The sequence below is a fragment of the Schistocerca piceifrons genome, chromosome 1, assembly GCF_021461385.2.
Source record: "Schistocerca piceifrons isolate TAMUIC-IGC-003096 chromosome 1, iqSchPice1.1, whole genome shotgun sequence".
In the NCBI taxonomy this organism is placed as follows: domain Eukaryota; kingdom Metazoa; phylum Arthropoda; class Insecta; order Orthoptera; family Acrididae; genus Schistocerca; species Schistocerca piceifrons.
In genome coordinates, this window is record NC_060138.1 from 175,876,789 (window position 1) to 175,904,271 (window position 27,483).

The 27,483-nt window shown below is 53.0% G+C and overlaps 64 non-coding genes across 64 annotated transcripts; all 64 read right to left on the minus strand.

Moving 5' to 3' along the window:
* Positions 1-112: 112 nt before the first annotated feature.
* Trnal-cag lies at positions 113-194 on the minus strand. Its single transcript has one exon. It is a non-coding gene; the product is annotated as a tRNA-Leu (tRNA).
* An 80-nt stretch (positions 195-274) lies between these two features.
* On the minus strand, positions 275-356 carry Trnal-aag. Its single transcript has one exon. It is a non-coding gene; the product is annotated as a tRNA-Leu (tRNA).
* A 287-nt stretch (positions 357-643) lies between these two features.
* Trnah-gug lies at positions 644-715 on the minus strand. The gene has a single exon. It is a non-coding gene; the product is annotated as a tRNA-His (tRNA).
* Positions 716-1,086: 371 nt separating this feature from the next.
* Trnae-cuc lies at positions 1,087-1,158 on the minus strand. Its single transcript has one exon. It is a non-coding gene; the product is annotated as a tRNA-Glu (tRNA).
* Positions 1,159-1,436: 278 nt separating this feature from the next.
* Trnal-cag lies at positions 1,437-1,518 on the minus strand. The gene has a single exon. It is a non-coding gene; the product is annotated as a tRNA-Leu (tRNA).
* An 80-nt stretch (positions 1,519-1,598) lies between these two features.
* On the minus strand, positions 1,599-1,680 carry Trnal-aag. The gene has a single exon. It is a non-coding gene; the product is annotated as a tRNA-Leu (tRNA).
* A 287-nt stretch (positions 1,681-1,967) lies between these two features.
* Trnah-gug lies at positions 1,968-2,039 on the minus strand. Its single transcript has one exon. It is a non-coding gene; the product is annotated as a tRNA-His (tRNA).
* Positions 2,040-2,421: 382 nt separating this feature from the next.
* Trnae-cuc lies at positions 2,422-2,493 on the minus strand. The gene has a single exon. It is a non-coding gene; the product is annotated as a tRNA-Glu (tRNA).
* A 278-nt stretch (positions 2,494-2,771) lies between these two features.
* On the minus strand, positions 2,772-2,853 carry Trnal-cag. The gene has a single exon. It is a non-coding gene; the product is annotated as a tRNA-Leu (tRNA).
* An 80-nt stretch (positions 2,854-2,933) lies between these two features.
* Trnal-aag lies at positions 2,934-3,015 on the minus strand. Its single transcript has one exon. It is a non-coding gene; the product is annotated as a tRNA-Leu (tRNA).
* Positions 3,016-3,302: 287 nt separating this feature from the next.
* On the minus strand, positions 3,303-3,374 carry Trnah-gug. Its single transcript has one exon. It is a non-coding gene; the product is annotated as a tRNA-His (tRNA).
* A 371-nt stretch (positions 3,375-3,745) lies between these two features.
* Positions 3,746-3,817, minus strand: Trnae-cuc. The gene has a single exon. It is a non-coding gene; the product is annotated as a tRNA-Glu (tRNA).
* A 278-nt stretch (positions 3,818-4,095) lies between these two features.
* On the minus strand, positions 4,096-4,177 carry Trnal-cag. Its single transcript has one exon. It is a non-coding gene; the product is annotated as a tRNA-Leu (tRNA).
* An 80-nt stretch (positions 4,178-4,257) lies between these two features.
* Trnal-aag lies at positions 4,258-4,339 on the minus strand. The gene has a single exon. It is a non-coding gene; the product is annotated as a tRNA-Leu (tRNA).
* A 287-nt stretch (positions 4,340-4,626) lies between these two features.
* Trnah-gug lies at positions 4,627-4,698 on the minus strand. The gene has a single exon. It is a non-coding gene; the product is annotated as a tRNA-His (tRNA).
* A 382-nt stretch (positions 4,699-5,080) lies between these two features.
* Trnae-cuc lies at positions 5,081-5,152 on the minus strand. Its single transcript has one exon. It is a non-coding gene; the product is annotated as a tRNA-Glu (tRNA).
* A 278-nt stretch (positions 5,153-5,430) lies between these two features.
* Trnal-cag lies at positions 5,431-5,512 on the minus strand. Its single transcript has one exon. It is a non-coding gene; the product is annotated as a tRNA-Leu (tRNA).
* An 80-nt stretch (positions 5,513-5,592) lies between these two features.
* Positions 5,593-5,674, minus strand: Trnal-aag. Its single transcript has one exon. It is a non-coding gene; the product is annotated as a tRNA-Leu (tRNA).
* A 287-nt stretch (positions 5,675-5,961) lies between these two features.
* Positions 5,962-6,033, minus strand: Trnah-gug. Its single transcript has one exon. It is a non-coding gene; the product is annotated as a tRNA-His (tRNA).
* Positions 6,034-6,404: 371 nt separating this feature from the next.
* Trnae-cuc lies at positions 6,405-6,476 on the minus strand. Its single transcript has one exon. It is a non-coding gene; the product is annotated as a tRNA-Glu (tRNA).
* A 278-nt stretch (positions 6,477-6,754) lies between these two features.
* On the minus strand, positions 6,755-6,836 carry Trnal-cag. The gene has a single exon. It is a non-coding gene; the product is annotated as a tRNA-Leu (tRNA).
* Positions 6,837-6,916: 80 nt separating this feature from the next.
* Trnal-aag lies at positions 6,917-6,998 on the minus strand. Its single transcript has one exon. It is a non-coding gene; the product is annotated as a tRNA-Leu (tRNA).
* A 287-nt stretch (positions 6,999-7,285) lies between these two features.
* Trnah-gug lies at positions 7,286-7,357 on the minus strand. Its single transcript has one exon. It is a non-coding gene; the product is annotated as a tRNA-His (tRNA).
* A 371-nt stretch (positions 7,358-7,728) lies between these two features.
* On the minus strand, positions 7,729-7,800 carry Trnae-cuc. Its single transcript has one exon. It is a non-coding gene; the product is annotated as a tRNA-Glu (tRNA).
* Positions 7,801-8,078: 278 nt separating this feature from the next.
* Trnal-cag lies at positions 8,079-8,160 on the minus strand. Its single transcript has one exon. It is a non-coding gene; the product is annotated as a tRNA-Leu (tRNA).
* Positions 8,161-8,240: 80 nt separating this feature from the next.
* On the minus strand, positions 8,241-8,322 carry Trnal-aag. Its single transcript has one exon. It is a non-coding gene; the product is annotated as a tRNA-Leu (tRNA).
* A 287-nt stretch (positions 8,323-8,609) lies between these two features.
* Trnah-gug lies at positions 8,610-8,681 on the minus strand. The gene has a single exon. It is a non-coding gene; the product is annotated as a tRNA-His (tRNA).
* Positions 8,682-9,063: 382 nt separating this feature from the next.
* Positions 9,064-9,135, minus strand: Trnae-cuc. Its single transcript has one exon. It is a non-coding gene; the product is annotated as a tRNA-Glu (tRNA).
* Positions 9,136-9,413: 278 nt separating this feature from the next.
* On the minus strand, positions 9,414-9,495 carry Trnal-cag. The gene has a single exon. It is a non-coding gene; the product is annotated as a tRNA-Leu (tRNA).
* An 80-nt stretch (positions 9,496-9,575) lies between these two features.
* Positions 9,576-9,657, minus strand: Trnal-aag. The gene has a single exon. It is a non-coding gene; the product is annotated as a tRNA-Leu (tRNA).
* Positions 9,658-9,944: 287 nt separating this feature from the next.
* Positions 9,945-10,016, minus strand: Trnah-gug. The gene has a single exon. It is a non-coding gene; the product is annotated as a tRNA-His (tRNA).
* A 371-nt stretch (positions 10,017-10,387) lies between these two features.
* On the minus strand, positions 10,388-10,459 carry Trnae-cuc. The gene has a single exon. It is a non-coding gene; the product is annotated as a tRNA-Glu (tRNA).
* A 278-nt stretch (positions 10,460-10,737) lies between these two features.
* Trnal-cag lies at positions 10,738-10,819 on the minus strand. The gene has a single exon. It is a non-coding gene; the product is annotated as a tRNA-Leu (tRNA).
* An 80-nt stretch (positions 10,820-10,899) lies between these two features.
* On the minus strand, positions 10,900-10,981 carry Trnal-aag. Its single transcript has one exon. It is a non-coding gene; the product is annotated as a tRNA-Leu (tRNA).
* Positions 10,982-11,268: 287 nt separating this feature from the next.
* Positions 11,269-11,340, minus strand: Trnah-gug. The gene has a single exon. It is a non-coding gene; the product is annotated as a tRNA-His (tRNA).
* Positions 11,341-11,722: 382 nt separating this feature from the next.
* Trnae-cuc lies at positions 11,723-11,794 on the minus strand. The gene has a single exon. It is a non-coding gene; the product is annotated as a tRNA-Glu (tRNA).
* Positions 11,795-12,072: 278 nt separating this feature from the next.
* Positions 12,073-12,154, minus strand: Trnal-cag. The gene has a single exon. It is a non-coding gene; the product is annotated as a tRNA-Leu (tRNA).
* Positions 12,155-12,234: 80 nt separating this feature from the next.
* Positions 12,235-12,316, minus strand: Trnal-aag. The gene has a single exon. It is a non-coding gene; the product is annotated as a tRNA-Leu (tRNA).
* A 287-nt stretch (positions 12,317-12,603) lies between these two features.
* On the minus strand, positions 12,604-12,675 carry Trnah-gug. Its single transcript has one exon. It is a non-coding gene; the product is annotated as a tRNA-His (tRNA).
* A 371-nt stretch (positions 12,676-13,046) lies between these two features.
* On the minus strand, positions 13,047-13,118 carry Trnae-cuc. Its single transcript has one exon. It is a non-coding gene; the product is annotated as a tRNA-Glu (tRNA).
* Positions 13,119-13,396: 278 nt separating this feature from the next.
* On the minus strand, positions 13,397-13,478 carry Trnal-cag. Its single transcript has one exon. It is a non-coding gene; the product is annotated as a tRNA-Leu (tRNA).
* Positions 13,479-13,558: 80 nt separating this feature from the next.
* Trnal-aag lies at positions 13,559-13,640 on the minus strand. Its single transcript has one exon. It is a non-coding gene; the product is annotated as a tRNA-Leu (tRNA).
* Positions 13,641-13,927: 287 nt separating this feature from the next.
* Trnah-gug lies at positions 13,928-13,999 on the minus strand. Its single transcript has one exon. It is a non-coding gene; the product is annotated as a tRNA-His (tRNA).
* Positions 14,000-14,370: 371 nt separating this feature from the next.
* On the minus strand, positions 14,371-14,442 carry Trnae-cuc. The gene has a single exon. It is a non-coding gene; the product is annotated as a tRNA-Glu (tRNA).
* Positions 14,443-14,720: 278 nt separating this feature from the next.
* On the minus strand, positions 14,721-14,802 carry Trnal-cag. Its single transcript has one exon. It is a non-coding gene; the product is annotated as a tRNA-Leu (tRNA).
* An 80-nt stretch (positions 14,803-14,882) lies between these two features.
* Positions 14,883-14,964, minus strand: Trnal-aag. Its single transcript has one exon. It is a non-coding gene; the product is annotated as a tRNA-Leu (tRNA).
* Positions 14,965-15,251: 287 nt separating this feature from the next.
* Trnah-gug lies at positions 15,252-15,323 on the minus strand. The gene has a single exon. It is a non-coding gene; the product is annotated as a tRNA-His (tRNA).
* A 382-nt stretch (positions 15,324-15,705) lies between these two features.
* On the minus strand, positions 15,706-15,777 carry Trnae-cuc. Its single transcript has one exon. It is a non-coding gene; the product is annotated as a tRNA-Glu (tRNA).
* Positions 15,778-16,055: 278 nt separating this feature from the next.
* Positions 16,056-16,137, minus strand: Trnal-cag. Its single transcript has one exon. It is a non-coding gene; the product is annotated as a tRNA-Leu (tRNA).
* Positions 16,138-16,217: 80 nt separating this feature from the next.
* Trnal-aag lies at positions 16,218-16,299 on the minus strand. Its single transcript has one exon. It is a non-coding gene; the product is annotated as a tRNA-Leu (tRNA).
* A 287-nt stretch (positions 16,300-16,586) lies between these two features.
* On the minus strand, positions 16,587-16,658 carry Trnah-gug. The gene has a single exon. It is a non-coding gene; the product is annotated as a tRNA-His (tRNA).
* Positions 16,659-17,029: 371 nt separating this feature from the next.
* Trnae-cuc lies at positions 17,030-17,101 on the minus strand. Its single transcript has one exon. It is a non-coding gene; the product is annotated as a tRNA-Glu (tRNA).
* A 278-nt stretch (positions 17,102-17,379) lies between these two features.
* Positions 17,380-17,461, minus strand: Trnal-cag. The gene has a single exon. It is a non-coding gene; the product is annotated as a tRNA-Leu (tRNA).
* Positions 17,462-17,541: 80 nt separating this feature from the next.
* On the minus strand, positions 17,542-17,623 carry Trnal-aag. The gene has a single exon. It is a non-coding gene; the product is annotated as a tRNA-Leu (tRNA).
* A 287-nt stretch (positions 17,624-17,910) lies between these two features.
* On the minus strand, positions 17,911-17,982 carry Trnah-gug. Its single transcript has one exon. It is a non-coding gene; the product is annotated as a tRNA-His (tRNA).
* A 371-nt stretch (positions 17,983-18,353) lies between these two features.
* Positions 18,354-18,425, minus strand: Trnae-cuc. Its single transcript has one exon. It is a non-coding gene; the product is annotated as a tRNA-Glu (tRNA).
* Positions 18,426-18,703: 278 nt separating this feature from the next.
* Positions 18,704-18,785, minus strand: Trnal-cag. The gene has a single exon. It is a non-coding gene; the product is annotated as a tRNA-Leu (tRNA).
* Positions 18,786-18,865: 80 nt separating this feature from the next.
* Trnal-aag lies at positions 18,866-18,947 on the minus strand. Its single transcript has one exon. It is a non-coding gene; the product is annotated as a tRNA-Leu (tRNA).
* Positions 18,948-19,234: 287 nt separating this feature from the next.
* Positions 19,235-19,306, minus strand: Trnah-gug. The gene has a single exon. It is a non-coding gene; the product is annotated as a tRNA-His (tRNA).
* Positions 19,307-19,688: 382 nt separating this feature from the next.
* Positions 19,689-19,760, minus strand: Trnae-cuc. The gene has a single exon. It is a non-coding gene; the product is annotated as a tRNA-Glu (tRNA).
* Positions 19,761-20,038: 278 nt separating this feature from the next.
* Trnal-cag lies at positions 20,039-20,120 on the minus strand. The gene has a single exon. It is a non-coding gene; the product is annotated as a tRNA-Leu (tRNA).
* An 80-nt stretch (positions 20,121-20,200) lies between these two features.
* On the minus strand, positions 20,201-20,282 carry Trnal-aag. Its single transcript has one exon. It is a non-coding gene; the product is annotated as a tRNA-Leu (tRNA).
* Positions 20,283-20,569: 287 nt separating this feature from the next.
* Positions 20,570-20,641, minus strand: Trnah-gug. The gene has a single exon. It is a non-coding gene; the product is annotated as a tRNA-His (tRNA).
* Positions 20,642-21,023: 382 nt separating this feature from the next.
* On the minus strand, positions 21,024-21,095 carry Trnae-cuc. The gene has a single exon. It is a non-coding gene; the product is annotated as a tRNA-Glu (tRNA).
* Positions 21,096-27,483: the final 6,388 nt, after the last annotated feature.

Consider the following 27,483-nt stretch of genomic DNA (forward strand, 5'->3'; position numbering starts at 1 on the left):
CGTTGCACCACGCACTGTGCTGCTACGACAATTTAAGAAAGAGACGCTCACGGCTTGCCGCGCTGTTTTCGTCGCGGGTAATCAGTGCTACGGCTTCCGAGACAGAAAACATTGGCAGCGGTGGGATTCGAACCCACGCCTCCGAAGAGACTGGTGCCTGAAACCAGCGCCTTAGACCGCTCGGCCACGCTACCTACGCGCCACGGCGGTCACAGGAGCTGCGTTCTTACCCACGAGACCACACCGCAATGGCACAAAAACGAGAAGTAAAAATTGGCAGCGGTGGGATTCGAACCCACGCCTCCGAAGAGACTGGTGCCTTAAACCAGCGCCTTAGACCGCTCGGCCACGCTACCTGCGTCAGTGTTCTTCGCTTTTGTGGAAACAGTGCGCGACACAGCTCCCTGTTCTGCTGCAACTGGCTGCTCATCCATTGCACCTCAAACAACTGCCCTTTTCGAATAGAGATTAACTACACAGGCAGCTGCCCGCGCTCTGGTGCGGCGGCATTGCGTGTTGATAATGAACTGGTAGTGCCACCTGCAGCCTGCGGAACATGAGTGAAAAATGAAGAGGGCACTGTGATTTCAAACACTGAGTCACAATCGTCACTGCAGCGACAGCAAGGCAAAACTTTAAAATTTGCCGTGACCAGGATTCGAACCTGGGTTATTGCGGCCACAACGCAATGTCCTAACCACTAGACGATCACGGCCACGGAAGCACCGCCGAGAGCAGTTCTCGCGACTGCAAGTGGCGATGCACAGCAAAGCTCAGTCCACACACCACTGTGTCTCCCCACAGCTGTGTCAGACGCGGTCTCCATTACATGTATACTGGCAAGCGAACGTGTCTGCGCTGTTAGGACACTAAGCAGTGTGGTTAGCTGCATTCAACCCCCGTGGCAATGTCTTGCAGTCCTCCAGCTCTGTTGACCACAGGTAGGTGCCTCGATAAGAGGTGGATACATGTCGCATCGCTCTCGCCGTCACTTGTCACCACGAATCGTACTTAACGTAGTTTTCTGCAAGCGTCAGTCGAGCTAAGTCGGGACAAGTCGCATAAGAGGAGCAACAAAATGCGCATTTCCGGTACCGGGAATCGAACCCGGGCCTCCTGGGTGAGAGCCAGGTATCCTAGCCACTAGACCACACCGGATAACGACGCCAGGGCTCCTCCAGCGAACACAGCAAGCTATACACAATCTACTTGACGACAACGGCAAAAATTAGCGTTTCCACTTTATAGAACGTCGTGCTCTGGACACATTTCGTGGAGACGAACGCCAGCAATCGTGACACCAAACTGCGCCTGTGAATCCTGTCGTTGCACCACGCACTGTGCTGCTACGACAATTTAAGAAAGAGACGCTCACGGCTTGCCGCGCTGTTTTCGTCGCGGGTAATCAGTGCTACGGCTTCCGAGACAGAAAACATTGGCAGCGGTGGGATTCGAACCCACGCCTCCGAAAAGACTGGTGCCTGAAACCAGCGCCTTAGACCGCTCGGCCACGCTACCTACGCGCCACGGCGGTCACAGGAGCTGCGTTCTTACCCACGAGACCACACCGCAATGGCACAAAAACGAGAAGTAAAAATTGGCAGCGGTGGGATTCGAACCCACGCCTCCGAAGAGACTGGTGCCTTAAACCAGCGCCTTAGACCGCTCGGCCACGCTACCTGCGTCAGTGTTCTTCGCTTTTGTGGAAACAGTGCGCGACACAGCTCCCTGTTCTGCTGCAACTGGCTGCTCATCCATTGCACCTCAAACAACTGCCCTTTTCGAATAGAGATTAACTACACAGGCAGCTGCCCGCGCTCTGGTGCGGCGGCATTGCGTGTTGATAATGAACTGGTAGTGCCACCTGCAGCCTGCGGAACATGAGTGAAAAATGAAGAGGGCACTGTGATTTCAAACACTGAGTCACAATCGTCACTGCAGCGACAGCAAGGCAAAACTTTAAAATTTGCCGTGACCAGGATTCGAACCTGGGTTATTGCGGCCACAACGCAATGTCCTAACCACTAGACGATCACGGCCACGGAAGCACCGCCGAGAGCAGTTCTCGCGACTGCAAGTGGCGATGCACAGCAAAGCTCAGCCCACACACCACTGTGTCTCCCCACAGCTGTGTCAGACGCGGTCTCCATTACATGTATACTGGCAAGCGAACGTGTCTGCGCTGTTAGGACACTAAGCAGTGTGGTTAGCTGCATTCAACCCCCGTGGCAATGTCTTGCAGTCCTCCAGCTCTGTTGACCACAGGTAGGTGCCTCGATAAGAGGTGGATACATGTCGCATCGCTCTCGCCGTCACTTGTCACCACGAATCGTACTTAACGTAGTTTTCTGCAAGCGTCAGCGGAGCGTCAGTCGAGCTAAGTCGGGACAAGTCGCATAAGAGGAGCAACAAAATGCGCATTTCCGGTACCGGGAATCGAACCCGGGCCTTCTGGGTGAGAGCCAGGTATCCTAGCCACTAGACCACACCGGATAACGACGCCAGGGCTCCTCCAGCGAACACAGCAAGCTATACACAATCTACTTGACGACAACGGCAAAAATTAGCGTTTCCACTTTATAGAACGTCGTGCTCTGGACACATTTCGTGGAGACGAACGCCAGCAATCGTGACACCAAACTGCGCCTGTGAATCCTGTCGTTGCACCACGCACTGTGCTGCTACGACAATTTAAGAAAGAGACGCTCACGGCTTGCCGCGCTGTTTTCGTCGCGGGTAATCAGTGCTACGGCTTCCGAGACAGAAAACATTGGCAGCGGTGGGATTCGAACCCACGCCTCCGAAGAGACTGGTGCCTGAAACCAGCGCCTTAGACCGCTCGGCCACGCTACCTACGCGCCACGGCGGTCACAGGAGCTGCGTTCTTACCCACGAGACCACACCGCAATGGCACAAAAACGAGAAGTAAAAATTGGCAGCGGTGGGATTCGAACCCACGCCTCCGAAGAGACTGGTGCCTTAAACCAGCGCCTTAGACCGCTCGGCCACGCTACCTGCGTCAGTGTTCTTCGCTTTTGTGGAAACAGTGCGCGACACAGCTCCCTGTTCTGCTGCAACTGGCTGCTCATCCATTGCACCTCAAACAACTGCCCTTTTCGAATAGAGATTAACTACACAGGCAGCTGCCCGCGCTCTGGTGCGGCGGCATTGCGTGTTGATAATGAACTGGTAGTGCCACCTGCAGCCTGCGGAACATGAGTGAAAAATGAAGAGGGCACTGTGATTTCAAACACTGAGTCACAATCGTCACTGCAGCGACAGCAAGGCAAAACTTTAAAATTTGCCGTGACCAGGATTCGAACCTGGGTTATTGCGGCCACAACGCAATGTCCTAACCACTAGACGATCACGGCCACGGAAGCACCGCCGAGAGCAGTTCTCGCGACTGCAAGTGGCGATGCACAGCAAAGCTCAGCCCACACACCACTGTGTCTCCCCACAGCTGTGTCAGACGCGGTCTCCATTACATGTATACTGGCAAGCGAACGTGTCTGCGCTGTTAGGACACTAAGCAGTGTGGTTAGCTGCATTCAACCCCCGTGGCAATGTCTTGCAGTCCTCCAGCTCTGTTGACCACAGGTAGGTGCCTCGATAAGAGGTGGATACATGTCGCATCGCTCTCGCCGTCACTTGTCACCACGAATCGTACTTAACGTAGTTTTCTGCAAGCGTCAGTCGAGCTAAGTCGGGACAAGTCGCATAAGAGGAGCAACAAAATGCGCATTTCCGGTACCGGGAATCGAACCCGGGCCTCCTGGGTGAGAGCCAGGTATCCTAGCCACTAGACCACACCGGATAACGACGCCAGGGCTCCTCCAGCGAACACAGCAAGCTATACACAATCTACTTGACGACAACGGCAAAAATTAGCGTTTCCACTTTATAGAACGTCGTGCTCTGGACACATTTCGTGGAGACGAACGCCAGCAATCGTGACACCAAACTGCGCCTGTGAATCCTGTCGTTGCACCACGCACTGTGCTGCTACGACAATTTAAGAAAGAGACGCTCACGGCTTGCCGCGCTGTTTTCGTCGCGGGTAATCAGTGCTACGGCTTCCGAGACAGAAAACATTGGCAGCGGTGGGATTCGAACCCACGCCTCCGAAAAGACTGGTGCCTGAAACCAGCGCCTTAGACCGCTCGGCCACGCTACCTACGCGCCACGGCGGTCACAGGAGCTGCGTTCTTACCCACGAGACCACACCGCAATGGCACAAAAACGAGAAGTAAAAATTGGCAGCGGTGGGATTCGAACCCACGCCTCCGAAGAGACTGGTGCCTTAAACCAGCGCCTTAGACCGCTCGGCCACGCTACCTGCGTCAGTGTTCTTCGCTTTTGTGGAAACAGTGCGCGACACAGCTCCCTGTTCTGCTGCAACTGGCTGCTCATCCATTGCACCTCAAACAACTGCCCTTTTCGAATAGAGATTAACTACACAGGCAGCTGCCCGCGCTCTGGTGCGGCGGCATTGCGTGTTGATAATGAACTGGTAGTGCCACCTGCAGCCTGCGGAACATGAGTGAAAAATGAAGAGGGCACTGTGATTTCAAACACTGAGTCACAATCGTCACTGCAGCGACAGCAAGGCAAAACTTTAAAATTTGCCGTGACCAGGATTCGAACCTGGGTTATTGCGGCCACAACGCAATGTCCTAACCACTAGACGATCACGGCCACGGAAGCACCGCCGAGAGCAGTTCTCGCGACTGCAAGTGGCGATGCACAGCAAAGCTCAGCCCACACACCACTGTGTCTCCCCACAGCTGTGTCAGACGCGGTCTCCATTACATGTATACTGGCAAGCGAACGTGTCTGCGCTGTTAGGACACTAAGCAGTGTGGTTAGCTGCATTCAACCCCCGTGGCAATGTCTTGCAGTCCTCCAGCTCTGTTGACCACAGGTAGGTGCCTCGATAAGAGGTGGATACATGTCGCATCGCTCTCGCCGTCACTTGTCACCACGAATCGTACTTAACGTAGTTTTCTGCAAGCGTCAGCGGAGCGTCAGTCGAGCTAAGTCGGGACAAGTCGCATAAGAGGAGCAACAAAATGCGCATTTCCGGTACCGGGAATCGAACCCGGGCCTTCTGGGTGAGAGCCAGGTATCCTAGCCACTAGACCACACCGGATAACGACGCCAGGGCTCCTCCAGCGAACACAGCAAGCTATACACAATCTACTTGACGACAACGGCAAAAATTAGCGTTTCCACTTTATAGAACGTCGTGCTCTGGACACATTTCGTGGAGACGAACGCCAGCAATCGTGACACCAAACTGCGCCTGTGAATCCTGTCGTTGCACCACGCACTGTGCTGCTACGACAATTTAAGAAAGAGACGCTCACGGCTTGCCGCGCTGTTTTCGTCGCGGGTAATCAGTGCTACGGCTTCCGAGACAGAAAACATTGGCAGCGGTGGGATTCGAACCCACGCCTCCGAAGAGACTGGTGCCTGAAACCAGCGCCTTAGACCGCTCGGCCACGCTACCTACGCGCCACGGCGGTCACAGGAGCTGCGTTCTTACCCACGAGACCACACCGCAATGGCACAAAAACGAGAAGTAAAAATTGGCAGCGGTGGGATTCGAACCCACGCCTCCGAAGAGACTGGTGCCTTAAACCAGCGCCTTAGACCGCTCGGCCACGCTACCTGCGTCAGTGTTCTTCGCTTTTGTGGAAACAGTGCGCGACACAGCTCCCTGTTCTGCTGCAACTGGCTGCTCATCCATTGCACCTCAAACAACTGCCCTTTTCGAATAGAGATTAACTACACAGGCAGCTGCCCGCGCTCTGGTGCGGCGGCATTGCGTGTTGATAATGAACTGGTAGTGCCACCTGCAGCCTGCGGAACATGAGTGAAAAATGAAGAGGGCACTGTGATTTCAAACACTGAGTCACAATCGTCACTGCAGCGACAGCAAGGCAAAACTTTAAAATTTGCCGTGACCAGGATTCGAACCTGGGTTATTGCGGCCACAACGCAATGTCCTAACCACTAGACGATCACGGCCACGGAAGCACCGCCGAGAGCAGTTCTCGCGACTGCAAGTGGCGATGCACAGCAAAGCTCAGCCCACACACCACTGTGTCTCCCCACAGCTGTGTCAGACGCGGTCTCCATTACATGTATACTGGCAAGCGAACGTGTCTGCGCTGTTAGGACACTAAGCAGTGTGGTTAGCTGCATTCAACCCCCGTGGCAATGTCTTGCAGTCCTCCAGCTCTGTTGACCACAGGTAGGTGCCTCGATAAGAGGTGGATACATGTCGCATCGCTCTCGCCGTCACTTGTCACCACGAATCGTACTTAACGTAGTTTTCTGCAAGCGTCAGTCGAGCTAAGTCGGGACAAGTCGCATAAGAGGAGCAACAAAATGCGCATTTCCGGTACCGGGAATCGAACCCGGGCCTCCTGGGTGAGAGCCAGGTATCCTAGCCACTAGACCACACCGGATAACGACGCCAGGGCTCCTCCAGCGAACACAGCAAGCTATACACAATCTACTTGACGACAACGGCAAAAATTAGCGTTTCCACTTTATAGAACGTCGTGCTCTGGACACATTTCGTGGAGACGAACGCCAGCAATCGTGACACCAAACTGCGCCTGTGAATCCTGTCGTTGCACCACGCACTGTGCTGCTACGACAATTTAAGAAAGAGACGCTCACGGCTTGCCGCGCTGTTTTCGTCGCGGGTAATCAGTGCTACGGCTTCCGAGACAGAAAACATTGGCAGCGGTGGGATTCGAACCCACGCCTCCGAAAAGACTGGTGCCTGAAACCAGCGCCTTAGACCGCTCGGCCACGCTACCTACGCGCCACGGCGGTCACAGGAGCTGCGTTCTTACCCACGAGACCACACCGCAATGGCACAAAAACGAGAAGTAAAAATTGGCAGCGGTGGGATTCGAACCCACGCCTCCGAAGAGACTGGTGCCTTAAACCAGCGCCTTAGACCGCTCGGCCACGCTACCTGCGTCAGTGTTCTTCGCTTTTGTGGAAACAGTGCGCGACACAGCTCCCTGTTCTGCTGCAACTGGCTGCTCATCCATTGCACCTCAAACAACTGCCCTTTTCGAATAGAGATTAACTACACAGGCAGCTGCCCGCGCTCTGGTGCGGCGGCATTGCGTGTTGATAATGAACTGGTAGTGCCACCTGCAGCCTGCGGAACATGAGTGAAAAATGAAGAGGGCACTGTGATTTCAAACACTGAGTCACAATCGTCACTGCAGCGACAGCAAGGCAAAACTTTAAAATTTGCCGTGACCAGGATTCGAACCTGGGTTATTGCGGCCACAACGCAATGTCCTAACCACTAGACGATCACGGCCACGGAAGCACCGCCGAGAGCAGTTCTCGCGACTGCAAGTGGCGGTGCACAGCAAAGCTCAGCCCACACACCACTGTGTCTCCCCACAGCTGTGTCAGACGCGGTCTCCATTACATGTATACTGGCAAGCGAACGTGTCTGCGCTGTTAGGACACTAAGCAGTGTGGTTAGCTGCATTCAACCCCCGTGGCAATGTCTTGCAGTCCTCCAGCTCTGTTGACCACAGGTAGGTGCCTCGATAAGAGGTGGATACATGTCGCATCGCTCTCGCCGTCACTTGTCACCACGAATCGTACTTAACGTAGTTTTCTGCAAGCGTCAGTCGAGCTAAGTCGGGACAAGTCGCATAAGAGGAGCAACAAAATGCGCATTTCCGGTACCGGGAATCGAACCCGGGCCTCCTGGGTGAGAGCCAGGTATCCTAGCCACTAGACCACACCGGATAACGACGCCAGGGCTCCTCCAGCGAACACAGCAAGCTATACACAATCTACTTGACGACAACGGCAAAAATTAGCGTTTCCACTTTATAGAACGTCGTGCTCTGGACACATTTCGTGGAGACGAACGCCAGCAATCGTGACACCAAACTGCGCCTGTGAATCCTGTCGTTGCACCACGCACTGTGCTGCTACGACAATTTAAGAAAGAGACGCTCACGGCTTGCCGCGCTGTTTTCGTCGCGGGTAATCAGTGCTACGGCTTCCGAGACAGAAAACATTGGCAGCGGTGGGATTCGAACCCACGCCTCCGAAAAGACTGGTGCCTGAAACCAGCGCCTTAGACCGCTCGGCCACGCTACCTACGCGCCACGGCGGTCACAGGAGCTGCGTTCTTACCCACGAGACCACACCGCAATGGCACAAAAACGAGAAGTAAAAATTGGCAGCGGTGGGATTCGAACCCACGCCTCCGAAGAGACTGGTGCCTTAAACCAGCGCCTTAGACCGCTCGGCCACGCTACCTGCGTCAGTGTTCTTCGCTTTTGTGGAAACAGTGCGCGACACAGCTCCCTGTTCTGCTGCAACTGGCTGCTCATCCATTGCACCTCAAACAACTGCCCTTTTCGAATAGAGATTAACTACACAGGCAGCTGCCCGCGCTCTGGTGCGGCGGCATTGCGTGTTGATAATGAACTGGTAGTGCCACCTGCAGCCTGCGGAACATGAGTGAAAAATGAAGAGGGCACTGTGATTTCAAACACTGAGTCACAATCGTCACTGCAGCGACAGCAAGGCAAAACTTTAAAATTTGCCGTGACCAGGATTCGAACCTGGGTTATTGCGGCCACAACGCAATGTCCTAACCACTAGACGATCACGGCCACGGAAGCACCGCCGAGAGCAGTTCTCGCGACTGCAAGTGGCGATGCACAGCAAAGCTCAGCCCACACACCACTGTGTCTCCCCACAGCTGTGTCAGACGCGGTCTCCATTACATGTATACTGGCAAGCGAACGTGTCTGCGCTGTTAGGACACTAAGCAGTGTGGTTAGCTGCATTCAACCCCCGTGGCAATGTCTTGCAGTCCTCCAGCTCTGTTGACCACAGGTAGGTGCCTCGATAAGAGGTGGATACATGTCGCATCGCTCTCGCCGTCACTTGTCACCACGAATCGTACTTAACGTAGTTTTCTGCAAGCGTCAGCGGAGCGTCAGTCGAGCTAAGTCGGGACAAGTCGCATAAGAGGAGCAACAAAATGCGCATTTCCGGTACCGGGAATCGAACCCGGGCCTTCTGGGTGAGAGCCAGGTATCCTAGCCACTAGACCACACCGGATAACGACGCCAGGGCTCCTCCAGCGAACACAGCAAGCTATACACAATCTACTTGACGACAACGGCAAAAATTAGCGTTTCCACTTTATAGAACGTCGTGCTCTGGACACATTTCGTGGAGACGAACGCCAGCAATCGTGACACCAAACTGCGCCTGTGAATCCTGTCGTTGCACCACGCACTGTGCTGCTACGACAATTTAAGAAAGAGACGCTCACGGCTTGCCGCGCTGTTTTCGTCGCGGGTAATCAGTGCTACGGCTTCCGAGACAGAAAACATTGGCAGCGGTGGGATTCGAACCCACGCCTCCGAAGAGACTGGTGCCTGAAACCAGCGCCTTAGACCGCTCGGCCACGCTACCTACGCGCCACGGCGGTCACAGGAGCTGCGTTCTTACCCACGAGACCACACCGCAATGGCACAAAAACGAGAAGTAAAAATTGGCAGCGGTGGGATTCGAACCCACGCCTCCGAAGAGACTGGTGCCTTAAACCAGCGCATTAGACCGCTCGGCCACGCTACCTGCGTCAGTGTTCTTCGCTTTTGTGGAAACAGTGCGCGACACAGCTCCCTGTTCTGCTGCAACTGGCTGCTCATCCATTGCACCTCAAACAACTGCCCTTTTCGAATAGAGATTAACTACACAGGCAGCTGCCCGCGCTCTGGTGCGGCGGCATTGCGTGTTGATAATGAACTGGTAGTGCCACCTGCAGCCTGCGGAACATGAGTGAAAAATGAAGAGGGCACTGTGATTTCAAACACTGAGTCACAATCGTCACTGCAGCGACAGCAAGGCAAAACTTTAAAATTTGCCGTGACCAGGATTCGAACCTGGGTTATTGCGGCCACAACGCAATGTCCTAACCACTAGACGATCACGGCCACGGAAGCACCGCCGAGAGCAGTTCTCGCGACTGCAAGTGGCGATGCACAGCAAAGCTCAGTCCACACACCACTGTGTCTCCCCACAGCTGTGTCAGACGCGGTCTCCATTACATGTATACTGGCAAGCGAACGTGTCTGCGCTGTTAGGACACTAAGCAGTGTGGTTAGCTGCATTCAACCCCCGTGGCAATGTCTTGCAGTCCTCCAGCTCTGTTGACCACAGGTAGGTGCCTCGATAAGAGGTGGATACATGTCGCATCGCTCTCGCCGTCACTTGTCACCACGAATCGTACTTAACGTAGTTTTCTGCAAGCGTCAGTCGAGCTAAGTCGGGACAAGTCGCATAAGAGGAGCAACAAAATGCGCATTTCCGGTACCGGGAATCGAACCCGGGCCTCCTGGGTGAGAGCCAGGTATCCTAGCCACTAGACCACACCGGATAACGACGCCAGGGCTCCTCCAGCGAACACAGCAAGCTATACACAATCTACTTGACGACAACGGCAAAAATTAGCGTTTCCACTTTATAGAACGTCGTGCTCTGGACACATTTCGTGGAGACGAACGCCAGCAATCGTGACACCAAACTGCGCCTGTGAATCCTGTCGTTGCACCACGCACTGTGCTGCTACGACAATTTAAGAAAGAGACGCTCACGGCTTGCCGCGCTGTTTTCGTCGCGGGTAATCAGTGCTACGGCTTCCGAGACAGAAAACATTGGCAGCGGTGGGATTCGAACCCACGCCTCCGAAAAGACTGGTGCCTGAAACCAGCGCCTTAGACCGCTCGGCCACGCTACCTACGCGCCACGGCGGTCACAGGAGCTGCGTTCTTACCCACGAGACCACACCGCAATGGCACAAAAACGAGAAGTAAAAATTGGCAGCGGTGGGATTCGAACCCACGCCTCCGAAGAGACTGGTGCCTTAAACCAGCGCCTTAGACCGCTCGGCCACGCTACCTGCGTCAGTGTTCTTCGCTTTTGTGGAAACAGTGCGCGACACAGCTCCCTGTTCTGCTGCAACTGGCTGCTCATCCATTGCACCTCAAACAACTGCCCTTTTCGAATAGAGATTAACTACACAGGCAGCTGCCCGCGCTCTGGTGCGGCGGCATTGCGTGTTGATAATGAACTGGTAGTGCCACCTGCAGCCTGCGGAACATGAGTGAAAAATGAAGAGGGCACTGTGATTTCAAACACTGAGTCACAATCGTCACTGCAGCGACAGCAAGGCAAAACTTTAAAATTTGCCGTGACCAGGATTCGAACCTGGGTTATTGCGGCCACAACGCAATGTCCTAACCACTAGACGATCACGGCCACGGAAGCACCGCCGAGAGCAGTTCTCGCGACTGCAAGTGGCGATGCACAGCAAAGCTCAGCCCACACACCACTGTGTCTCCCCACAGCTGTGTCAGACGCGGTCTCCATTACATGTATACTGGCAAGCGAACGTGTCTGCGCTGTTAGGACACTAAGCAGTGTGGTTAGCTGCATTCAACCCCCGTGGCAATGTCTTGCAGTCCTCCAGCTCTGTTGACCACAGGTAGGTGCCTCGATAAGAGGTGGATACATGTCGCATCGCTCTCGCCGTCACTTGTCACCACGAATCGTACTTAACGTAGTTTTCTGCAAGCGTCAGCGGAGCGTCAGTCGAGCTAAGTCGGGACAAGTCGCATAAGAGGAGCAACAAAATGCGCATTTCCGGTACCGGGAATCGAACCCGGGCCTCCTGGGTGAGAGCCAGGTATCCTAGCCACTAGACCACACCGGATAACGACGCCAGGGCTCCTCCAGCGAACACAGCAAGCTATACACAATCTACTTGACGACAACGGCAAAAATTAGCGTTTCCACTTTATAGAACGTCGTGCTCTGGACACATTTCGTGGAGACGAACGCCAGCAATCGTGACACCAAACTGCGCCTGTGAATCCTGTCGTTGCACCACGCACTGTGCTGCTACGACAATTTAAGAAAGAGACGCTCACGGCTTGCCGCGCTGTTTTCGTCGCGGGTAATCAGTGCTACGGCTTCCGAGACAGAAAACATTGGCAGCGGTGGGATTCGAACCCACGCCTCCGAAGAGACTGGTGCCTGAAACCAGCGCCTTAGACCGCTCGGCCACGCTACCTACGCGCCACGGCGGTCACAGGAGCTGCGTTCTTACCCACGAGACCACACCGCAATGGCACAAAAACGAGAAGTAAAAATTGGCAGCGGTGGGATTCGAACCCACGCCTCCGAAGAGACTGGTGCCTTAAACCAGCGCCTTAGACCGCTCGGCCACGCTACCTGCGTCAGTGTTCTTCGCTTTTGTGGAAACAGTGCGCGACACAGCTCCCTGTTCTGCTGCAACTGGCTGCTCATCCATTGCACCTCAAACAACTGCCCTTTTCGAATAGAGATTAACTACACAGGCAGCTGCCCGCGCTCTGGTGCGGCGGCATTGCGTGTTGATAATGAACTGGTAGTGCCACCTGCAGCCTGCGGAACATGAGTGAAAAATGAAGAGGGCACTGTGATTTCAAACACTGAGTCACAATCGTCACTGCAGCGACAGCAAGGCAAAACTTTAAAATTTGCCGTGACCAGGATTCGAACCTGGGTTATTGCGGCCACAACGCAATGTCCTAACCACTAGACGATCACGGCCACGGAAGCACCGCCGAGAGCAGTTCTCGCGACTGCAAGTGGCGATGCACAGCAAAGCTCAGTCCACACACCACTGTGTCTCCCCACAGCTGTGTCAGACGCGGTCTCCATTACATGTATACTGGCAAGCGAACGTGTCTGCGCTGTTAGGACACTAAGCAGTGTGGTTAGCTGCATTCAACCCCCGTGGCAATGTCTTGCAGTCCTCCAGCTCTGTTGACCACAGGTAGGTGCCTCGATAAGAGGTGGATACATGTCGCATCGCTCTCGCCGTCACTTGTCACCACGAATCGTACTTAACGTAGTTTTCTGCAAGCGTCAGTCGAGCTAAGTCGGGACAAGTCGCATAAGAGGAGCAACAAAATGCGCATTTCCGGTACCGGGAATCGAACCCGGGCCTCCTGGGTGAGAGCCAGGTATCCTAGCCACTAGACCACACCGGATAACGACGCCAGGGCTCCTCCAGCGAACACAGCAAGCTATACACAATCTACTTGACGACAACGGCAAAAATTAGCGTTTCCACTTTATAGAACGTCGTGCTCTGGACACATTTCGTGGAGACGAACGCCAGCAATCGTGACACCAAACTGCGCCTGTGAATCCTGTCGTTGCACCACGCACTGTGCTGCTACGACAATTTAAGAAAGAGACGCTCACGGCTTGCCGCGCTGTTTTCGTCGCGGGTAATCAGTGCTACGGCTTCCGAGACAGAAAACATTGGCAGCGGTGGGATTCGAACCCACGCCTCCGAAAAGACTGGTGCCTGAAACCAGCGCCTTAGACCGCTCGGCCACGCTACCTACGCGCCACGGCGGTCACAGGAGCTGCGTTCTTACCCACGAGACCACACCGCAATGGCACAAAAACGAGAAGTAAAAATTGGCAGCGGTGGGATTCGAACCCACGCCTCCGAAGAGACTGGTGCCTTAAACCAGCGCCTTAGACCGCTCGGCCACGCTACCTGCGTCAGTGTTCTTCGCTTTTGTGGAAACAGTGCGCGACACAGCTCCCTGTTCTGCTGCAACTGGCTGCTCATCCATTGCACCTCAAACAACTGCCCTTTTCGAATAGAGATTAACTACACAGGCAGCTGCCCGCGCTCTGGTGCGGCGGCATTGCGTGTTGATAATGAACTGGTAGTGCCACCTGCAGCCTGCGGAACATGAGTGAAAAATGAAGAGGGCACTGTGATTTCAAACACTGAGTCACAATCGTCACTGCAGCGACAGCAAGGCAAAACTTTAAAATTTGCCGTGACCAGGATTCGAACCTGGGTTATTGCGGCCACAACGCAATGTCCTAACCACTAGACGATCACGGCCACGGAAGCACCGCCGAGAGCAGTTCTCGCGACTGCAAGTGGCGATGCACAGCAAAGCTCAGCCCACACACCACTGTGTCTCCCCACAGCTGTGTCAGACGCGGTCTCCATTACATGTATACTGGCAAGCGAACGTGTCTGCGCTGTTAGGACACTAAGCAGTGTGGTTAGCTGCATTCAACCCCCGTGGCAATGTCTTGCAGTCCTCCAGCTCTGTTGACCACAGGTAGGTGCCTCGATAAGAGGTGGATACATGTCGCATCGCTCTCGCCGTCACTTGTCACCACGAATCGTACTTAACGTAGTTTTCTGCAAGCGTCAGTCGAGCTAAGTCGGGACAAGTCGCATAAGAGGAGCAACAAAATGCGCATTTCCGGTACCGGGAATCGAACCCGGGCCTCCTGGGTGAGAGCCAGGTATCCTAGCCACTAGACCACACCGGATAACGACGCCAGGGCTCCTCCAGCGAACACAGCAAGCTATACACAATCTACTTGACGACAACGGCAAAAATTAGCGTTTCCACTTTATAGAACGTCGTGCTCTGGACACATTTCGTGGAGACGAACGCCAGCAATCGTGACACCAAACTGCGCCTGTGAATCCTGTCGTTGCACCACGCACTGTGCTGCTACGACAATTTAAGAAAGAGACGCTCACGGCTTGCCGCGCTGTTTTCGTCGCGGGTAATCAGTGCTACGGCTTCCGAGACAGAAAACATTGGCAGCGGTGGGATTCGAACCCACGCCTCCGAAAAGACTGGTGCCTGAAACCAGCGCCTTAGACCGCTCGGCCACGCTACCTACGCGCCACGGCGGTCACAGGAGCTGCGTTCTTACCCACGAGACCACACCGCAATGGCACAAAAACGAGAAGTAAAAATTGGCAGCGGTGGGATTCGAACCCACGCCTCCGAAGAGACTGGTGCCTTAAACCAGCGCCTTAGACCGCTCGGCCACGCTACCTGCGTCAGTGTTCTTCGCTTTTGTGGAAACAGTGCGCGACACAGCTCCCTGTTCTGCTGCAACTGGCTGCTCATCCATTGCACCTCAAACAACTGCCCTTTTCGAATAGAGATTAACTACACAGGCAGCTGCCCGCGCTCTGGTGCGGCGGCATTGCGTGTTGATAATGAACTGGTAGTGCCACCTGCAGCCTGCGGAACATGAGTGAAAAATGAAGAGGGCACTGTGATTTCAAACACTGAGTCACAATCGTCACTGCAGCGACAGCAAGGCAAAACTTTAAAATTTGCCGTGACCAGGATTCGAACCTGGGTTATTGCGGCCACAACGCAATGTCCTAACCACTAGACGATCACGGCCACGGAAGCACCGCCGAGAGCAGTTCTCGCGACTGCAAGTGGCGATGCACAGCAAAGCTCAGCCCACACACCACTGTGTCTCCCCACAGCTGTGTCAGACGCGGTCTCCATTACATGTATACTGGCAAGCGAACGTGTCTGCGCTGTTAGGACACTAAGCAGTGTGGTTAGCTGCATTCAACCCCCGTGGCAATGTCTTGCAGTCCTCCAGCTCTGTTGACCACAGGTAGGTGCCTCGATAAGAGGTGGATACATGTCGCATCGCTCTCGCCGTCACTTGTCACCACGAATCGTACTTAACGTAGTTTTCTGCAAGCGTCAGCGGAGCGTCAGTCGAGCTAAGTCGGGACAAGTCGCATAAGAGGAGCAACAAAATGCGCATTTCCGGTACCGGGAATCGAACCCGGGCCTCCTGGGTGAGAGCCAGGTATCCTAGCCACTAGACCACACCGGATAACGACGCCAGGGCTCCTCCTGCGAACACAGCAAGCTATACACAATCTACTTGACGACAACGGCAAAAATTAGCGTTTCCACTTTATAGAACGTCGTGCTCTGGACACATTTCGTGGAGACGAACGCCAGCAATCGTGACACCAAACTGCGCCTGTGAATCCTGTCGTTGCACCACGCACTGTGCTGCTACGACAATTTAAGAAAGAGACGCTCACGGCTTGCCGCGCTGTTTTCGTCGCGGGTAATCAGTGCTACGGCTTCCGAGACAGAAAACATTGGCAGCGGTGGGATTCGAACCCACGCCTCCGAAGAGACTGGTGCCTGAAACCAGCGCCTTAGACCGCTCGGCCACGCTACCTACGCGCCACGGCGGTCACAGGAGCTGCGTTCTTACCCACGAGACCACACCGCAATGGCACAAAAACGAGAAGTAAAAATTGGCAGCGGTGGGATTCGAACCCACGCCTCCGAAGAGACTGGTGCCTTAAACCAGCGCCTTAGACCGCTCGGCCACGCTACCTGCGTCAGTGTTCTTCGCTTTTGTGGAAACAGTGCGCGACACAGCTCCCTGTTCTGCTGCAACTGGCTGCTCATCCATTGCACCTCAAACAACTGCCCTTTTCGAATAGAGATTAACTACACAGGCAGCTGCCCGCGCTCTGGTGCGGCGGCATTGCGTGTTGATAATGAACTGGTAGTGCCACCTGCAGCCTGCGGAACATGAGTGAAAAATGAAGAGGGCACTGTGATTTCAAACACTGAGTCACAATCGTCACTGCAGCGACAGCAAGGCAAAACTTTAAAATTTGCCGTGACCAGGATTCGAACCTGGGTTATTGCGGCCACAACGCAATGTCCTAACCACTAGACGATCACGGCCACGGAAGCACCGCCGAGAGCAGTTCTCGCGACTGCAAGTGGCGATGCACAGCAAAGCTCAGTCCACACACCACTGTGTCTCCCCACAGCTGTGTCAGACGCGGTCTCCATTACATGTATACTGGCAAGCGAACGTGTCTGCGCTGTTAGGACACTAAGCAGTGTGGTTAGCTGCATTCAACCCCCGTGGCAATGTCTTGCAGTCCTCCAGCTCTGTTGACCACAGGTAGGTGCCTCGATAAGAGGTGGATACATGTCGCATCGCTCTCGCCGTCACTTGTCACCACGAATCGTACTTAACGTAGTTTTCTGCAAGCGTCAGTCGAGCTAAGTCGGGACAAGTCGCATAAGAGGAGCAACAAAATGCGCATTTCCGGTACCGGGAATCGAACCCGGGCCTCCTGGGTGAGAGCCAGGTATCCTAGCCACTAGACCACACCGGATAACGACGCCAGGGCTCCTCCAGCGAACACAGCAAGCTATACACAATCTACTTGACGACAACGGCAAAAATTAGCGTTTCCACTTTATAGAACGTCGTGCTCTGGACACATTTCGTGGAGACGAACGCCAGCAATCGTGACACCAAACTGCGCCTGTGAATCCTGTCGTTGCACCACGCACTGTGCTGCTACGACAATTTAAGAAAGAGACGCTCACGGCTTGCCGCGCTGTTTTCGTCGCGGGTAATCAGTGCTACGGCTTCCGAGACAGAAAACATTGGCAGCGGTGGGATTCGAACCCACGCCTCCGAAAAGACTGGTGCCTGAAACCAGCGCCTTAGACCGCTCGGCCACGCTACCTACGCGCCACGGCGGTCACAGGAGCTGCGTTCTTACCCACGAGACCACACCGCAATGGCACAAAAACGAGAAGTAAAAATTGGCAGCGGTGGGATTCGAACCCACGCCTCCGAAGAGACTGGTGCCTTAAACCAGCGCCTTAGACCGCTCGGCCACGCTACCTGCGTCAGTGTTCTTCGCTTTTGTGGAAACAGTGCGCGACACAGCTCCCTGTTCTGCTGCAACTGGCTGCTCATCCATTGCACCTCAAACAACTGCCCTTTTCGAATAGAGATTAACTACACAGGCAGCTGCCCGCGCTCTGGTGCGGCGGCATTGCGTGTTGATAATGAACTGGTAGTGCCACCTGCAGCCTGCGGAACATGAGTGAAAAATGAAGAGGGCACTGTGATTTCAAACACTGAGTCACAATCGTCACTGCAGCGACAGCAAGGCAAAACTTTAAAATTTGCCGTGACCAGGATTCGAACCTGGGTTATTGCGGCCACAACGCAATGTCCTAACCACTAGACGATCACGGCCACGGAAGCACCGCCGAGAGCAGTTCTCGCGACTGCAAGTGGCGATGCACAGCAAAGCTCAGCCCACACACCACTGTGTCTCCCCACAGCTGTGTCAGACGCGGTCTCCATTACATGTATACTGGCAAGCGAACGTGTCTGCGCTGTTAGGACACTAAGCAGTGTGGTTAGCTGCATTCAACCCCCGTGGCAATGTCTTGCAGTCCTCCAGCTCTGTTGACCACAGGTAGGTGCCTCGATAAGAGGTGGATACATGTCGCATCGCTCTCGCCGTCACTTGTCACCACGAATCGTACTTAACGTAGTTTTCTGCAAGCGTCAGTCGAGCTAAGTCGGGACAAGTCGCATAAGAGGAGCAACAAAATGCGCATTTCCGGTACCGGGAATCGAACCCGGGCCTCCTGGGTGAGAGCCAGGTATCCTAGCCACTAGACCACACCGGATAACGACGCCAGGGCTCCTCCAGCGAACACAGCAAGCTATACACAATCTACTTGACGACAACGGCAAAAATTAGCGTTTCCACTTTATAGAACGTCGTGCTCTGGACACATTTCGTGGAGACGAACGCCAGCAATCGTGACACCAAACTGCGCCTGTGAATCCTGTCGTTGCACCACGCACTGTGCTGCTACGACAATTTAAGAAAGAGACGCTCACGGCTTGCCGCGCTGTTTTCGTCGCGGGTAATCAGTGCTACGGCTTCCGAGACAGAAAACATTGGCAGCGGTGGGATTCGAACCCACGCCTCCGAAAAGACTGGTGCCTGAAACCAGCGCCTTAGACCGCTCGGCCACGCTACCTACGCGCCACGGCGGTCACAGGAGCTGCGTTCTTACCCACGAGACCACACCGCAATGGCACAAAAACGAGAAGTAAAAATTGGCAGCGGTGGGATTCGAACCCACGCCTCCGAAGAGACTGGTGCCTTAAACCAGCGCCTTAGACCGCTCGGCCACGCTACCTGCGTCAGTGTTCTTCGCTTTTGTGGAAACAGTGCGCGACACAGCTCCCTGTTCTGCTGCAACTGGCTGCTCATCCATTGCACCTCAAACAACTGCCCTTTTCGAATAGAGATTAACTACACAGGCAGCTGCCCGCGCTCTGGTGCGGCGGCATTGCGTGTTGATAATGAACTGGTAGTGCCACCTGCAGCCTGCGGAACATGAGTGAAAAATGAAGAGGGCACTGTGATTTCAAACACTGAGTCACAATCGTCACTGCAGCGACAGCAAGGCAAAACTTTAAAATTTGCCGTGACCAGGATTCGAACCTGGGTTATTGCGGCCACAACGCAATGTCCTAACCACTAGACGATCACGGCCACGGAAGCACCGCCGAGAGCAGTTCTCGCGACTGCAAGTGGCGATGCACAGCAAAGCTCAGCCCACACACCACTGTGTCTCCCCACAGCTGTGTCAGACGCGGTCTCCATTACATGTATACTGGCAAGCGAACGTGTCTGCGCTGTTAGGACACTAAGCAGTGTGGTTAGCTGCATTCAACCCCCGTGGCAATGTCTTGCAGTCCTCCAGCTCTGTTGACCACAGGTAGGTGCCTCGATAAGAGGTGGATACATGTCGCATCGCTCTCGCCGTCACTTGTCACCACGAATCGTACTTAACGTAGTTTTCTGCAAGCGTCAGCGGAGCGTCAGTCGAGCTAAGTCGGGACAAGTCGCATAAGAGGAGCAACAAAATGCGCATTTCCGGTACCGGGAATCGAACCCGGGCCTCCTGGGTGAGAGCCAGGTATCCTAGCCACTAGACCACACCGGATAACGACGCCAGGGCTCCTCCTGCGAACACAGCAAGCTATACACAATCTACTTGACGACAACGGCAAAAATTAGCGTTTCCACTTTATAGAACGTCGTGCTCTGGACACATTTCGTGGAGACGAACGCCAGCAATCGTGACACCAAACTGCGCCTGTGAATCCTGTCGTTGCACCACGCACTGTGCTGCTACGACAATTTAAGAAAGAGACGCTCACGGCTTGCCGCGCTGTTTTCGTCGCGGGTAATCAGTGCTACGGCTTCCGAGACAGAAAACATTGGCAGCGGTGGGATTCGAACCCACGCCTCCGAAGAGACTGGTGCCTGAAACCAGCGCCTTAGACCGCTCGGCCACGCTACCTACGCGCCACGGCGGTCACAGGAGCTGCGTTCTTACCCACGAGACCACACCGCAATGGCACAAAAACGAGAAGTAAAAATTGGCAGCGGTGGGATTCGAACCCACGCCTCCGAAGAGACTGGTGCCTTAAACCAGCGCCTTAGACCGCTCGGCCACGCTACCTGCGTCAGTGTTCTTCGCTTTTGTGGAAACAGTGCGCGACACAGCTCCCTGTTCTGCTGCAACTGGCTGCTCATCCATTGCACCTCAAACAACTGCCCTTTTCGAATAGAGATTAACTACACAGGCAGCTGCCCGCGCTCTGGTGCGGCGGCATTGCGTGTTGATAATGAACTGGTAGTGCCACCTGCAGCCTGCGGAACATGAGTGAAAAATGAAGAGGGCACTGTGATTTCAAACACTGAGTCACAATCGTCACTGCAGCGACAGCAAGGCAAAACTTTAAAATTTGCCGTGACCAGGATTCGAACCTGGGTTATTGCGGCCACAACGCAATGTCCTAACCACTAGACGATCACGGCCACGGAAGCACCGCCGAGAGCAGTTCTCGCGACTGCAAGTGGCGATGCACAGCAAAGCTCAGCCCACACACCACTGTGTCTCCCCACAGCTGTGTCAGACGCGGTCTCCATTACATGTATACTGGCAAGCGAACGTGTCTGCGCTGTTAGGACACTAAGCAGTGTGGTTAGCTGCATTCAACCCCCGTGGCAATGTCTTGCAGTCCTCCAGCTCTGTTGACCACAGGTAGGTGCCTCGATAAGAGGTGGATACATGTCGCATCGCTCTCGCCGTCACTTGTCACCACGAATCGTACTTAACGTAGTTTTCTGCAAGCGTCAGCGGAGCGTCAGTCGAGCTAAGTCGGGACAAGTCGCATAAGAGGAGCAACAAAATGCGCATTTCCGGTACCGGGAATCGAACCCGGGCCTCCTGGGTGAGAGCCAGGTATCCTAGCCACTAGACCACACCGGATAACGACGCCAGGGCTCCTCCTGCGAACACAGCAAGCTATACACAATCTACTTGACGACAACGGCAAAAATTAGCGTTTCCACTTTATAGAACGTCGTGCTCTGGACACATTTCGTGGAGACGAACGCCAGCAATCGTGACACCAAACTGCGCCTGTGAATCCTGTCGTTGCACCACGCACTGTGCTGCTACGACAATTTAAGAAAGAGACGCTCACGGCTTGCCGCGCTGTTTTCGTCGCGGGTAATCAGTGCTACGGCTTCCGAGACAGAAAACATTGGCAGCTTTTTTTTTTTTTTTTTTATTTAGTTTTTTTTTTTTTTTTTTTTTTTTTTTTTTTTTTTTTTTTTTTTTTTTTTTTTTTTTTTTTTTTCGGGCCTCCCAACTCCCCTTATAGCCCGGCCTTGCGCTCTCCAATTTTGCCTTCTTCGGCGAGCTTCTTCAGCTATAAAATAAAACGGTGCTGCTTGCAAACAGAAAAGACGAATTGTTGCACTGTCCATTCAGTTGAAAACCGTAAACTTCTCGGTATGGTTCCTTGGAAGACGTTGGTGTTCAAGATGAAGTGATGAAATCGGAGATACTGGATTGCTTTGAGGAAAGTTTCTTGTGGCTGTTCACCGCGAACGAAGCATCGAAGGAAAACTAAAACCTCTTGAAGTGAAAGTGCAGGCCTATAATGACAGCAAGCAGTAGCTTTGCGCCTACACGCCTTAAAATAAAAAATGAAAGAATAACAGCGCATGAGGCGCTGTCCACCTAAATTCAGTAAAGGAAAGAATAAAATTGAAAAAAAGTATAAAAAATCAAAACTGCCTGAGTTAGTCCTCTCAGTCACAGGGAAGGAACACCCTTCACACGTCCCATGATTTGTTGTTCAAAATGCTTCGGAGCGGCCATTAAAATAAGTAATGAAAAAAGTCACAAAAATTTAAAAGTATCCACACATGTCAAAGGAATGAGTAGACTCCCGAACTTTCCGAAAACTGTCCGGCGGAAAACGAGAAGGAAAACACAATCCTCTCCGACGTAAGAAAAAGAAAGTAAAAAATCCTCTTTTCTTCAAAACCAAACAATCTCCGTGGCAGCGCGGTGCGTAGCGCATCCTTGAATGTACGCCGATGACGGAGGAACCAGACGGTGTAAAAAAAAAAAAAAAAAAAAATAAATAAATAAATAAAACATAAAGAAATCACTAAACCACAACGAAACACAAACACACACGAACACAGGATAAAACTGTGTTAAACTTGTCGTCGTCGTTTCCACGTTGCAGTCCGGCACAAGCGTAAGCATCGTACTTGTTGAATGATTCACTGTTCCTGTAGTATTCAATTTGCATTAACTATGTATCCGGGCCCGGAGACAATGCAAAACACAGAAGTAAAGAAAAGTCGCAGCAGTGAAGTGTTGCTTACAACAGTTTGTCGTGGGCAAATGCGAGTGCAATGTGCAGAAAATTGGCAAAGATTTTGTCATAGTCTTTCCTGGTTTTAGTGAGGTCATGTTGCGTGGACAAATAAACCAGATAGGCATAGTCGTCCGTAAGTCGCAATTGCAGGAGGGCGAACACAGTGTGAGCCACGATCCACGCAGTGGCGGCACGCTTCGTATGCGGATATGGGTTGAAGTCCGGGATCAATGCCGTGTCCGCAGAAAAGGCGGCAGCGCTGGTCCGATTGATAAGTGCGAGCATCCTGACGGCAATGTTCCAAGCCGACTGTGACCTCAGGCACACGAAACGATGTTCTAAGGTGTCGTCTTGGCGACAGTCTTCACACAAGCTCGATGGAGATAAGTGAATGCGGCGCAGCTTTTCGTTGGTGGGCAGAATTCGGTTAACCACTTGGTACCAAAAGCTGCTGACGTCCGCTGACAGGAAGGGAGCGTGAACATGAGCCCACACCGTCCTCCACGCAGATCGCGGGTAGCGCGCCTCCATCTTATTACCGACTGGCCGTCCTCTTAGTCCCTGGTAGACACGTTTCACAGTCCGTGTGCGAGGGTCGAGTACGTCGGCGGCGAGATAACTTTTTTGAATGTAGTATTCTCGAACATAACGCAGCTGAAACGGTATTGTAGTCGGGTCTAGAGGTGCTACGTCAGAAAGTGGACGATGAATAGCGAACAGAACAGCTGTGGGGCTCGACGGATCCTGTTCAATAGTGACGCTCGTCCGATGAAGGAGCAACGCTGCGGCTTTCATAGCAAAATGAATGAGCCCGAGCCCACCCTGTTCGCGCGGTAAAGTACATGTTTCGTAAGACACCTTGAAAATATGTCCCCGCCACAGTAGCCAATAGACTGCCTGTGTTATGGCTCTGCCCAAATTCTTGGGTACCTGAAATAATTGTGCGAGGTACCAGGCTTTGCTGAGCAAGAAAACATTTATTAAAATCACCCGCTGTGTTAATGCAAGGGTGCGAGTAGCGGACAGGCTAGCCATAGCACGTATGCCATTTAAGACAATACGCCAGTTGTAGGACGCAGTCTGTAACAGATTGGCTTGAAAGCGAACACCCAAAATCTTGTGTTCCTGCTTCACTGTAAACCATGGGCGTTTGAAGCCACGTGTCGCTGCATAAATAGGCAGAAAAACCGTCTTACGGGTATTGATGCTCGCACCGGATGCACGTTCATACTGTGTAAGAACAGCGCGTATTGTATCAAAATCGGTAGCCGAGGACACCAAGAGGCCAAGGTCGTCAGCATAGGCGCGACAAACGTGCTTCTCATCCCCAATACGGATTCCCCTACAAACACTGTGCAACTTACGCAACAAAGGATCTAAGGAGATTGCGTAAAGCGCCATTGACAGAGGGCACCCTTGTTTGACTGAACAGCAGAGCGGAACAGGTTCCGACAAAAATCCATTGATACTAATCCGTGAGGTGGAATTTTTGAAAAGGTTAAAAATCATAGTTATATACTTTACACCGAAACCAAACTTCTGGAGCACTCGCCGGAGATATAGGTGGCTAACTCTGTCAAAAGCCATTGCAAAATCGATGGATAAAATGCCAAAAGGAATCCTATTCGTCGAAGCATAGGCAATGGCATCTCGGTATGTGGACACAGCACCATAGAGAGTGCGTTGAGGCACTGCACAGTATTGAAAGGGACTAATCAGTTTTTTCATGACCAGCTTCATGCGTGAGGAGACACATTTGGTGAAGAGTTTGTAGTCACCATTAAGAAGGGTGATGGGTCTAAGATTGCACAGTTTCCTGGCGACTGGAACCTTAGGAGCCAAGACCACAATCCCTTCCAGGAAGGACGCAGGAACATCCACACCATTTAAAATTTCATTAAAAACATCAGTCAGGGCCGAGCCAAACAAGTGCCAAAAATGCAAATAAAATTCCGGTGGCAACCCATCAGCGCCCGGTGATTTATTCTGGGAACACAGTTTTAGGACATCACTCACTTCGTCCACAGTAAAGTTTTCTGTGAGGCGACGGCGATCCGCTACGGATAAGACGTACGGAACGTCGTGGAGAAGCTCTGAAATCGCGGCAGTATCAGTGTATTTCTCACTGAAAAGTTCGATGAAGTGACGGTGGGCCTCGGCAAGAATTGCCGCCTGGCTATTAAGCCGCGCACCGTCAGCTGATTCCAGCTCTGTGACGTAACGTCGCTTCGCGCGCCGGCGTTCGCGCAGCTGATGAAACACGGAAGGCGCTTCATCAGCAAGCGCCCCGGGGGCTCGGCTCCGTACGACAGATCCGCGTAACGATTCCCTTTTCAAATCCAGAAGACGGAGTTTGATACGCCGAATTGTCGCCATCCGAAGAGCGGGATTAGTTGTGTGCAGGTGGATGGCATCATTTAAACAGCTCTCGTAAAAGTGCAATGTAGAACGCTCCCAGTGAGCAACATCCTGACCGAACTCCAGGATGGCCTTGCGTAATGCCGGCTTAACAAATTCGACCCACCAAGACAAAGTGGAGGCATATAGACTGCGATATTTTAGCACCCTCTGCCACACACGCACGATAACCGGCGCAAAATGTGGGTGTGAGAGATGTCGCACATTAAACTTCCATAATCGACTGGCGCGGGGTTTACCCGCCAATAGAGAATGAAAGCGGCAGACATACGCACAATGATCGGAAAAAATCACGGGGTGAACAGAGGAGTCCGTAAGACAGTGCTGTTTATCACGAGAAACATAAATCCTATCGAGCCGACTCCTTCCCGTGGGATAAAAGAAAGTAAAGCCCACGTCCCGCGGGTGTAAATAACACCACGAGTCAATTAAATTCATCTCAGTAACGAGCGTCTGTAATTCTAGGCATTTATAAGGCCGTGGCTCCTGATCTCTATCGTCCAGCACGCAATTAAAATCGCCGCCCATGACTACGGGCAGGTGGGGGCCCTGTAAAAGGTGACAAATGTCACTGCTATAAAACACACGGCGACGTGGCTGCCCGTCGGCACCAGAAGGGGCGTACACGTTAATATATCGTACGTTGTTGATCGTGCAGGCTACACCACGACCGTTAGGAATTGTAGCGACATTACTATAATCATGACCAACACGAATTAAAATGGCAGTACCACAATTACACTCGATATCAAAGTTCAAGAGCACTTGATAGCCCGGAATGGAGTGAAGTATATCTATCACAACCTCCTGCAAAAACACTACATCAGCAGCAATGTAATTTATAAAACCCACAAAACTTGCAAACTTCACAGGCGACTCCAACTTATTAAGATTAATAGTAGCCACAACTGATGGAGGGCTTGCTACCATAAACAACAGGGAAAAACAAAGAAAACAAATTAGACGACAGGAGTGGACCCACCCTCCTCCTCCATATCGTCCGCCCAGTCACAACGTTCAAACGGTGCAGCTGAAGTAGGCGGTTCTTGTGTGGGAGGTGCGGACGCGGAATCCTGTGAAGGGGGACGCGTGCGACGCTGGGGGGTGTCTTCCGCCTTACGCTTAACCGAAAGTTGTGCCGGGTTCGTTGCCTGAGACGTCGTAGTGTCCATTGCTAGATTTACATCAGAGTGGTGCAACATTTCCTTTAACTGCTGGACAACCTGTTCCCGCCTGTCTGCCGACACACTTGTCGTAGGCGCCGGCTGACTGCTCGCCACAGGACGCTGTGGACGACGCCCCGTCGCAACCGACGGCCGTGATTCGACTACGGGGCGGGGCAAGGGCTTGTGCGCCGGCTTTTGCACAGATTTTTGTTTTTGTTTTGACTTCGGACGGGGAACCTGCTTCCATTCCGGAGACGAGCTGCGTTCTCCGCGAGAAAAAGACCGTGTGTCTAAAATCCGCGAACTACTGGCACTGCGGAAGCGGTCAGTATTGCCACGCCTCTCCGAAACACTTTCACGCCTTGGCTTTGGTTCCTGTGAGGCAGGAGCCGCGTCCGGAACACCCTGAAGCACGGAGGTAGAAGGTGACGAATCCACAACAGCAACAGGGGGGGTAACCACCTGAACGGGTTCTGATCCGGTCCGCTCCGGAACTACTGGCCCAGCCGGAGGCGGAAGCAATACAGTAGCTACGGGAACTGACTGAGAAGAAACGGACATGTTTTGAACAGAATCAAGTCCGGTTGCAGTGGCATCGACATCCATCGCGACCGCATCAACTAAAGGCGTTGCCGTTTCTGCGGAACGTGCCGGTGAACGGGGAACACCTAACAACACGGCCGCGTACGACGCGTCGTCATCTTGCCCACGGGGCGGTAGCTGCACAGGGCGCCTACGCCGAGGACAATTTTGCCGAAAATGGTCGGTGGCATTGCAATAGGAACACGTTTGCGGCTGACCACTATACGAAATAAAAGCTCGGTGGCCGGCCATAACCAAAAACGAGGGAACGTGCTTCCTCACAATCATCTTGACACTACGGATACCGTTCTCAACCTGATATATGTAAGCGGACGACCACTTTTCCTTCGTAATCGACAAAACTGTGCCATAAGGCATAAGGCTACGAGCTATTGTCTCATTCCTAGTCTCAAACGGCAGATTGAATACCCGAACATTTCGAATACCAAATCCAGCATTCGACAGAGTCACATTGCTAATTGTCCCATCAGAGTGTTTGAATTTACGTACGCCACCGTTTTCACTGACAAGGGCGTCGCACAATTCCGGACATTTCAATTTTACAAACAAAGAGTTCAGGAACGCGTCTAATTGCAAGCCTAACACATCACTTTCAGGAATTTTCAAGTCATTTTTCATCCACGAATGAATTTCAAAAGCAGACGGTCGGGTTACGTTTCTATCAAACTCGCATTGGATATTATTTTCTCGGTCTTCGGAATCCATGTTAACTTACAGTTCAGCTGACTAGTGCAGCGAAGAAACAGTCACCGCGATGAACCGCCGCCGACCGCGAAGCACACGTAAACAC